The sequence below is a fragment of the Piliocolobus tephrosceles genome, chromosome 12 (assembly GCF_002776525.5).
Source record: "Piliocolobus tephrosceles isolate RC106 chromosome 12, ASM277652v3, whole genome shotgun sequence".
Classification (NCBI taxonomy): Eukaryota; Metazoa; Chordata; class Mammalia; order Primates; family Cercopithecidae; genus Piliocolobus; species Piliocolobus tephrosceles.
Window position 1 is genome coordinate 106054520 of NC_045445.1, and position 8380 is coordinate 106062899.

Sequence of the window (8380 nt, forward strand, 5' to 3'; positions counted from 1 at the left end):
ACTCAGAATGTGCACATCAGGTGACTCAAATCATTCACCACTCTACACATGTCTACAAATAACCTTGAAAGTGCCGCATGTATTGATTTCGGGTTACAAATAAATTTTAGTGACTAGGCAGATTTGCAAATACAGAAGCTGTGAATAATAAGAATCAAGTATATTTTCAGAGCTTCTCCATATGGTTTCTCACGTGAGCTCAAGTGGGCTTCCTTGCAGTCTAGTGGGCTCTGGGCAGCCAGGCAACTTACGTGGATGCTCAGGGCTCCAGTGTGAGTGTTCTATCCAGGAAGGCAGAAGCTGTATCACCTTTCCTGATCTGACTTCTAAAGTCATGCAGCATTATTTCCACTGCATTCAACTGGTTACAAGCAAGTCATGAACTTGTCCAGATTCAAAAGAAAGGGACATAGAGCCCATCTCTTGAGTAAGAAGGTTCTAGAAGAGTATGTGAAATGGGAGAAATCGTTGTGGCCATCATTGGAAAATATAATTTGCTACATCCATTTTACAGACAGTTATTTAACCTCAGTTATTTAACTGAGGTTTGGAAAGTTAAATAACCTCAGTTATTTAACTGAGGTTTGGAAAGTTAAATAACTTACTTAATGTCACACAGCTAACATGTAGCGGAGTCAGAATTTGAACCTAGACCTCTCTGACTCCAAAGCCCGTGCCCTAACTACCCTAAACCCTGCTCCACATAGCATAACTTTGGTTTTTAATCTATAGTTTCAATACAGTGCAAAGTAGAAAGCAGCAGCATGGCTGAGCAAAGGGCTTGATGAAACAGATGGAATTTTGGGAGGAATCTATAGAAAGGAAAAGAAGTTGCTTGGCAACTGCTGTTGGGGAGATTGCTCAAAGCTTAAAGGTGAATTTGAAGAAGCCAAGAGAAATGCAATAAAAGTCAACCCCAAGCAAGAAGTTAGCTTAGGCATGGTATGAAGGAGGTCTAAAAGAGAAATGACAAGTCTTGAGATCTGGCAAAGCACACAGAGGACAGAAACGCAGTGGGATTTGGACACCAGAGGCAGAACAGCCACCCACAGGTGAGCTATTCAGCACAGAATGACCATAAGCACATTCACAAAATTCTATCATAAGACAAGCCTCTATTTCACTAATCATTTGAGAGGCACAGTCTGGCTCTGGGGCCCCCAGAATAAACTGGGAAACTGAGAACTGTGCTGTAGAATTCAGGGTCTTGCAGAAGACCCTCTCCTAGTGCCTTTGCCTGTAAAATAGGGGAGGGGAAGGTACCTGTTCCTTGGTGAAACAAGTTACACAAGCTAGAATTGTGTTTTCCAAGGACAATTCTCTCTCAGTTCAGGCAAAGCAGCCTACTGATAAGGCAAGCCAGGGACCACCACCTTCATTACACCAGTTAACAGTGATAAGCTCTGATGTAATTTCTCCCTTGAAGATAATTATTTCAACAATCAGATGACATTACCATTATCAACACTCAACCAAGTATCTCAGCATGAAGGAGGGAGTCCCAACACCAGTGGAAACCCAAAAATACAAAACCTCTGACAAACGGGTTGATGGGGGCCATCTTCCTGATGACAATTCTCCCTGAATCTCAGAGGCCCCACTACTCTTCTTGGCTGATCAAAATTCATTTTCTCCTTCTTGCTGATTATTCTAGCTTTCTATTACTGTACAACAACTTATCAAACAAGTGACTGAAAAACAACCATTTGCTTTTGTTCATAACTTTGTGGTTCAGGAATTGGAGAAGGGCTTATACAAGTAGTCCTTGCTTGGGGTTGCAGTCACATGCCAGCTGGAGCTGTAGTCCTCTGATGGCTCAACTGGACTGGACATCCAAGATGGCACACACATAGGCTGGCATTGACACTGCTACTGGCCAGGAGCTCAGCTGGGGATGTCGGCTAGAGCACCTACATGTGGCCTCACCAGGATGGCAGTCTCGAGATGTTCAGACTTCTAATACGGCAACTGGCTTCTTCCAGAGTGTCCCAAGAAAGTCAAGCAGGAGCTGCAAGGCCTTCTATGTCCTAATTTTGGAAGTCTCTTCCACCATACACTATTAGTCGACACAATCATAAGCAATCAGATTCAAGGCAAGGGGCATGGACATCACCTCCTGATAACAGGAGTATCAAAGATTTTGAAGGCTATGTTTTAAAACTTCCTATGATATGTTGAATTGTGTTCTCCCAAAAGATGTTGAAATCCTAACCTGCAGTGTCTGTGAGTGTACCTTATTGGAAATAAAGTCTTTGCAGATGATCAAGTTAAAATGAGGTCATCGGGAGGAGCCCTAATCCAATGTGATTACATCTTTATAAAAAGGAGAAGTTTGGACACAGAGACAGACATGTCCTGAGGGAGAACATCGTGTGAAGGTGAAGGTGGTGATCAGGTGATGCACCTACAAACCAAGGGATACCAAAGATTGCCACGAAACTACCAGGAGCTAGGAGAGAGGCATGGAACAAGTTCTCCACACAGCCTTCCAAGGAACCAACCCTGCTAATACCTTGATTTCAGACTTTTAGCCTCCAGAATTGTGAGACAACGCATTTCTGCCATTTAAGTTTGGGGTACTTTGTTATGGAAGCCCTGGAAAACTAATACATTCTCATACTGGCTAAAGGAATCCTGACTTTAAGAGGGCAACAAGCCTAGGTGAAAACATATATTTTCCCAAACTCCCTTGCTGCTTAGAGACAGCCATGTGACACTAACCTGCCAGGGATTTCTGGAAAAGCCTTGCTTATACAATAAAAGGCCATCTTTTTTTCTGTCTCAATTTTTCCTTCTTACTATCTGTAATGTGGACGTGAGGTATAAAAACAGATCAGCCATCTTGCGACTACTTGTGAGGACAGAAGCAGATCAGGAAGACGGAAGGAACCTGAGTCTCTGAGAGCAGCCCTCTCAGCTTCACAAACAAGTCTCCATTGATTGTGGATCTCTCGTGTTCCAGGCACTATTCTAGGTGCTGGGGACACTGACTCCCCATCCTCCTCTAGTGATCTGTCCTTAACTTCATAGGTAGATCATTTCAACTTACCAAGATAAATGCAGGAATAAAAGCGTAGATGTGATGTTATGAACTCCCACAGGGAAGCCTCCTACCCAGCCCGCCAGAAGAGCTTCCTGGAGCTCCCCACAGGGAGGAACACAAGAGATGTGCAGCCTTAAAAATCTATCAGCCTCTGGGGAATGTCCTCCTCTCCTTCAACAAGAAACACACCTTCCTGGTATATCAGATGATCAGATCAGGGCTCTCAGAAGCCCCAGAGTGCTGAGCACAGCGGAGCTCAGGCTGCCTGCAGTTCTCATGGCAGCCGCTACCTCAGGATGCCTAGCAACCAGCCTGTCCTGGGAGACACCCCAGGCTGCCACTGAGTAACCAAGCTGCCACTGTTCTCAAGAGGGCTAATCAACGTAAACCTGAAAGAAGCCACACCATGGATAAAACCGAGCCAACCCAAAACCTGGCTGCTTGCTAACTTCCCTTCTGTAGGACACCCTGCAGTCATCCCATTTCTCATCATCAATCACCAAAATCCAGAGTCAGAAGACTCAGCTGCAGCAGCAACGTGACTTCCAGGGTTTTCTGCAGAAAACTAGGATACTAGGTTTCTTGCTGAACTGGGTATGGCTTTCCTCATGCCATAGGTAACCCAACCAGATTATCAGTGTGGACCTAAGGAGCCTAAGAGAGGAGGTTAACTGAGAAAGTTCACCACTCTCCAGAACTTCTGCCAGTCCAAGGACATTGACACCCTCCATAGCACTAGCCAACATGTATGCCTCTTTCAGAAGCAAGAGTTTAGCGGAAGCTGTGGGAAAACTCCGCTCATAACTTCACTTCCAGAACCTCACCTCCCTCTGAGAATAAGTATAAGTGAGGTCCTCTGAACAACAGAAGGATGAATGTGGGTTTCCATAGTCCCTTGGCCAAGAAATGTAAAGATAATGAAGGCCAGAGTGGGGTCAAATGTCAGCCACACAGACCTGTCTTGCAATCTCTAGTTGTATAGCCTTGCACAAGTTACTGAAAGTCTCTGAGTCACAATTTGTTCAACTATAAAATGAGATAATAAAGCCACTATAGTCATTGAGAGGATTAAACAAGAACATTTTATATACAGTGTTGTCATGAGAAAGACTTGGGACTGTAACGCCTGTTCCTGCCTCCCAAACTGGGAAGGTGCTAAGAGACCAAAGAATGACTCGGACAAGTCCAGCTTGGCGAGTAGATGACTTTATTAAGACTAGATATGGGACACTCCTGGGTGGCAGCAGGACAGCTGTAGAGCTCCATATCACTTTCTGTCTCTAAGGTCCTTTAAACTGATTTTCTGGCTCTTTGCCTATTGTGTGTGTGTGTGTGATGGGACTGTTTTTCTTGGTAGGTTCTCAGATACCCTCTGGGATGTCTGGGTTCTTGGGAACACCTGTCCCTCAGCTGGGTAACATGGCCTTGGCTCCCAGCCTAGCCTTTACGGTTTAAGCAGCTGGCATGTACCCTTAAGTAACCTGGTGGGGGACACGCCACAATATGAGTGTCTAGCATGCTACCTGGCACGTAGCAGTAGGGATTCGACAACCAGCGGTCTCCTTTCCTCTTTCCCTTGTCAAAGCTGTGATTTCTGAAGTCTTCTGGGGAAAAAAGACATGAGGGATTGATTGGAGATGCCCTTCTGTGTCCCTTGCAGAATAAGGTTCATGTTGTCTCCTATATATGTACCCCACAGCATGTGCCATGGTGCTTACCTGTGGTACACACCCGGAGATACAGTAATGAAAGAGTAAAGACGAGCAAAGGGAGAGCAAAAGTGGAGGATGAGAAAGACAGTCTCATCCAAATGGCATTTGCTGTTCAAGAACACTTTTGAAGCTGGGATAAAACCAGTGGTGCAGTGAGCTAGCAATAAAATTCAGCTCTCCCTTCCCTAGCATGCTGAATACAACCCCAAATTTTCCCCACAGGCAGAGTGAAAGTAAACTGCAGCATTCCCCAGACTTTGGAAGGATAGTGGGCGGAGGGCAGCAGCAGGCACACTGGAAAGCGAGCCTCAAAGCCCTCAGGACATTCACATGCAGCCAAGCCCTTCCTCTGCTAGCCTTCTCTGCTTATCCTTACACATGGTTCCTTTTCCCTTGTCATTTTCACCACCACCATCTCAGCCCTCGCCATCTCTCCTCCCCAACCCTAAGCACCTCTGTCCAAGCTGCTCTGCCAGCCTCCTCCGTGCCTCTCAGATTCATTGTCCTCATGGCATCTGATGATGGCAAACCACTCACATTTATAAGATTTTAAAAATAATATTCATAATGTTTAATCATAAGAAAATTTGACAACTAAAAATGAGCTCCCTCGCAAATTTTAATGGAACCACATCCCCCAGAGATAAGGAAATCAAGGCAGGGAGAGACTCAGTCACTTTTGTAGGAATACTCATCTAAAAAGCAGTAAATTCAGGATTCAATACCAAGCAGCCTCTTCCAAAGATGTGTTCCTAACCACTGTGTATACTGCCTCTGAGATAAAAACAAAATTGAAAAGAAGGTTTGGGGTCACGTTGTAGATCATGGATCAAACGCCATCCTCAGAAATTGTTATCTTGTTCTATTGGCATAAAAAGTCATTGCAGGCTCAGGGGAAGAGTGAGGTAAAGCCAGAACTGTCTTACAGGAGACGGGGGCACCATCTTTCTGGAGGGCAATATGGTAAGCGGTATGAATGCAAAGGCCTACAAGGAGCTTTTTGATGTATTAATATCAGTTTTAAACATTTATATGCAGAAAACAATTGGAGAAATGTATAAGAATATTTGTATGGGTATGAGTGCTCATGGAAATAATATTTCAAATAGCAAGAAAAAAAGAGGATCTGTGCTTCCTTCAGCAGCACATATACTAGAATTGGAAAGATACAGAGAGGATTAGTATGGCCCCTGCACAAGGACGACACACAAATTCGTGAAGTGTTCCATATTTTTACAAACCTGACAAAAATAAGCAATGGGGAAAGGATTCCCTATTTAATAAATAGTGTTGGGAAAACTGGCTAGCCATAGGCAGAAAACTGAAACTGGACGCCTTCCTTACACTTGATATAAAAATTAACTCAAGATGGATTAAAGACTTAAATGTAAGACTTAAAACCATAAAAACCCCAGAAGAAAACCTAGGCAATACCATTCAGGACATAGGCATGGGCAAACACTTCATGACTAAAACACCAAAAACAACGGCAACAAAAGTCAAAATTGACAAATGGGATCTAATTAAACTAAAGAGCTTCTGCACAGCAAAAGAAACTATCATCAGAGTGAACAGGAGATGATACAGAATGGGAGACAATGTTTGCAATCTATCCATTTGACAAAGGGCTAATATCCAGAATCTACAAGGAACTTAAACAAATTTACAAGAAAAAAACAAACAACCCCATCAAAAAGTGGGTGAAGGATATGAACAGACACTTCTCAGAAGAAGACATTTATGCAGCCAACAAACATATGAAAAAAAGTTCACCATCACTGGTCATTAGAGAAATGCAAATCAAAACCACAATGAGATACCATTTCACACCAGTTAGAATGGTTATCATTAAAAAGGCAGGAAACAACAGATGCTGGAGAGGATGTAGAGAAATAGGAATGCTTTTACACTGTTGCTGGGAGGGTAAACTAGTTCAACCATTGTGGAAGACAGTGTGGCAATTCTTCAAGGATCTGGAACCAGAATTACCATTTGACTCAGCAATCCCGTTACTGGGTATATACCCAAAGGATTATAAGTCATTCTACCGTAAAGACACATGCACACATATGTTTATTGCAGCACTATTCACAATAGCAAAGACTTGGAACCAACTCAAATGCCCATCAATGATAGACTGGATAAAGAAAATGTGGCACATATACATCATGGAATACTATGCAACCATAAAAAAGGATGAGTTCATGTCCTTTGCAAGAACATGGATGAAGTGGGAAACCATCATTCTCAGCAAACTAACACAGGAACAGAAAACCAAGCACTGCACGTTCTCACTCATGACGGGGAGTTGAACAATGAGAACACACGGACACAGGGAGGAGAACATCACACACTGGGGCCTGTCAGCGGGTGGGAGGCTAGGGGAAGGATAGCATTAGGAGAAATACCTAATGTAGATGACGGGTTGATGGGTGCAGCAAATCACCATGGCACATATATACCTATGTAACAAACCTGCACGTTCTGCACATATATCGCAGAACTTAAAGTATAATAAAATTTTTTTAAAAAAGAAAAAAAGAGGATCTAATCTATATGTCCACAGTCGTCTGCACATTCCAGGCATTTCCACACCTTCATATTACCACCTTGCTGATGTTCAGCTTGCAATGCCCTTGTCCCACTTCTCTATTCAGCAAATTCCCACTCAGCCTTCATGGCCCAAGGGATTTCCCTCCACCTCCATGTACACCTTCCTGGATCCCCTGAGTAGAAATTGATTACCCCTCCCTCTTGTGGCTCCAGATTGCTTTACCAGCACACCAAGTATATCTCTTTCATTTTCCTTTGTTTTGAGTTTTATCAGTATCTGGTTTTCACCCTAGGCAGTCTCTGTCCTCATATAGCCCTCTATGTGTAACCCCCCACTCCCTGCCCCATGCTGCCTGAAACATAGCGGGTACTCACTGACACCGAATTGAATTGTTTATGCCTTTACTTATACAGTGCATCATAATTTAGAAAGCACATTCAGATATTAACCTTTGATTTTTACCACATTAAAAAGCAGCAGAAGTAAATATTTTGCTCCCATTTTAGAGGCAAGAAAACTGGGGCTCATAATGGAGTTTTCCAAAGGCCACACAGACAGTGGGGATAGATGCAAGTGTAACTTTGGCCTTCTGACTTGAATGCAGTGATCTTTCCATGACACTAAGCAGGGAATGGGCCCTGGGGCACCTTATAGCAGGCTTCCCAGCCACCTTCAGTGTGAGGAGACCTTATGATGTCCAAGGAAGTAGGAAGAGATCTTCTAAGGAGTCAGACCTCTTGAGATAAAGCAATTTATCCACCTCCCATCCTATCATTGCTCCTCACACAACCCTTCAAGGCTGGTTCAGAACCTAAGTTCATCCCCAGTCCATACACCCAGCCTCAATTTTTGAACTGGTTCAGAGTGGCCTAACTCATTGCTAGGGTTCTTAGAAGCCCCCATCTTCCATGTCCATCAGGCAACCCCCTTAGCACCTATATAAGTTTGCTTTCTCCAATACCCTCACCTAACTTTGGCCCAAGCCTAAACCTGGACTTTACTCCTCAGCGTGGCCTGAGACACCAGCAAAGCAAAACAACTTTCCTCCAGGCTAAGACAGACCCCGCCCTA

General features: G+C 43.8%; 1 non-coding gene across 1 annotated transcript; it reads left to right on the forward strand.

Annotated features, from left to right (window-relative positions):
• Nucleotides 1-5883: 5883 nt before the first annotated feature.
• On the forward strand, nucleotides 5884-5990 carry LOC111536448. Its single transcript, XR_002729737.1, has one exon. It is a non-coding gene; the product is annotated as a U6 spliceosomal RNA (small nuclear RNA).
• The last annotated feature ends 2390 nt before the right edge of the window (nucleotides 5991-8380 follow it).